We start from the raw sequence: 1,931 nt of genomic DNA, 5'->3' as shown, positions 1-1,931 counted from the left end.
TGATTAAAATCACATGCTAGGGGCTGGCCCCGTGGCTGAGTGGTTAAGTTCGCACGCTCTGCTGCAGGCGGCCCAGTGTTTCGTTAGTTTGAATCCTGGGCGCGGACATGGCACTGCTCATCAGACCACACTGAGGCAGCGTCCCACATGCCACAACTAGAAAAACCCACAATGAAGAATACACAACTATGTACCGGGGGGCTTTGGGGAGAAAAAGGAAAAAATAAAATCTTTAAAAAAAAAAAAATCACACGCTAATTTTTAAAGCATTTTTATTAGCACAAAAGCTATGTTCCTGTTATCGAACGAAATGTCCTTTCTATGCGACACAAAACAGTTGTTCAAACCTGCTTCTCTCGACTTTCAGAAGTCAAGCTGCAGGGTGCTGTGTAGGTGACAGGACGGCTGAGAAACACCTGGTCACGCTCGTGCCACACTGTAACACAAGCCACAGTGAACGCTGTGCCAACAGGAAGATTCCACGAACTTCCCAGCTACCTGGGGAGTTTCTGCTGCACCCCCACAAAAAACAAAACGAAACAAAAAACAGACAAACAAGAAAACGATCAGGCCAGAAACCACATAAAACAACTAAGCAAAACAATGTGGGGACGTGAGGACTGGTTTGAGGAAGGGCGAGCTCTGCAGCCTGTTCCAGTGCCAAGGTGGCCACTGAAGGTTATGGCTCTGGTCACCGGGCAAGCCAGGGGATATTCATTTGATGACCATCTTTCCTATCATCTCTGGCAAATTTTCCACTGCTTTCAAGTCCCACAGCGCCTCTTAGGATGCCAAAATCCTCAAGTTGCTTCAGGTACAAGAGATCGTCATGTTTGACCACCAGTCGGCGACTCTGGTCTCCTGTAGCCTTTGCTGCCCCTTTATCAGTGCTTCCTCCACTTGCGTTTTCACTGCCATTTCAATAGAAGGGTGAGAAGCGTGAAGAATGGCGCCTGCCATCCATGAAAACCAATCAAGACTTCTTCCCACGCCGGACGTGGTCTCAGAAACAGGAGGGCAGGTTCCCAGACAGCAGGTGGGGGGATGGGGGCCCAGTCAATGAATGAACACACCTTACACGAGAACAAAAGGGTCTCAGACCGCCTAGGCCCTCCGCGCACACACACTTTCCGGCGGGGAAGTCCTGGCTGCGGAGCATCCCTGTGTCCGCCCACACGCTGCACGTGCCCCTTCCAACAGCCCAGTGACAACGGGGGGGAGGGCAGACTCGACCTGCCTCCCGGCCACCTTCCCCCCGCGTCCCTCCCCGGGACACCCCTGCACCTGGGGCCGCCCCCCCCCGGCCCCCTCTCACCGCCAAGCCGCCGGCGGCAGAGCCTCGGAGCCGCTCGCTCCGCGCCCCCCGGAGCAGAGGCGAGACTCGCGGAGAGCAAAGCAGCAGAGGAGGCAGGACGCTTAGCTTCCAAAGCGCTCCACGGCAACCGGAGAGGAAGTGACGTGTCCCCGAACCGGAAGCGGAAGTCGGGAGAGGGCGCAGGTCGCCGCCATGTTGTGTGTGGCGGATGGGGACGGTGGCCCCGAGCCTCCCATCCCTGAAGAGAAGGTCAAAGCGCGCTCTCGCTCTCGTTTTCTGGTTCTCAAGTTCCGACGAGTGTGGACTGACCTCGCTCGTCCCCAGGCTCGGTCTGTGCGCCAGAACCCAGGGACAGCGCTGCCCTGGCGCTCTTCCTCCTGACGTCAGACCTCCTAGGGGTGGACACCGGAGGAGTGACTGCGCTGCGCCCGCGAGGGTGTGAAGCGGACCGCGCCGATTGCCCAGGCCCAGCTGGTCTGGGGGAGGCTTGGATGCTGGGTCGGCCTTGGGCCGGGGCTGCGGCATGATGAGCAGAGGAGGGGGTGTAGCGATAGCTGGGGGGTGGGCTGGGGGACCGGGCGTGTGCAGGGGGCAGGGTCGGGGCCTGCCCGGCGTC

At 58.1% G+C, this 1,931-nt stretch overlaps 1 long non-coding RNA gene across 1 annotated transcript; it reads right to left on the bottom strand.

Annotated features, from left to right (window-relative positions):
- Nucleotides 1-254: 254 nt before the first annotated feature.
- LOC124229296 (uncharacterized) lies at nucleotides 255-1,426 on the bottom strand. The gene is made up of 2 exons (XR_006885848.1): nucleotides 1,316-1,426; nucleotides 255-1,073 (listed from the first exon to the last, which is right to left on the bottom strand). It is a non-coding gene; the product is annotated as an uncharacterized LOC124229296 (long non-coding RNA).
- Between the last annotated feature and the right edge of the window lie 505 nt (nucleotides 1,427-1,931).

The sequence above is a fragment of the Equus quagga genome, chromosome 17 (genome assembly GCF_021613505.1).
Source record: "Equus quagga isolate Etosha38 chromosome 17, UCLA_HA_Equagga_1.0, whole genome shotgun sequence".
In the NCBI taxonomy this organism is placed as follows: Eukaryota; Metazoa; Chordata; class Mammalia; order Perissodactyla; family Equidae; genus Equus; species Equus quagga.
Note: the sequence above shows the minus strand (reverse complement) of the source record. Positions and strands in the feature narration are given on the sequence as shown.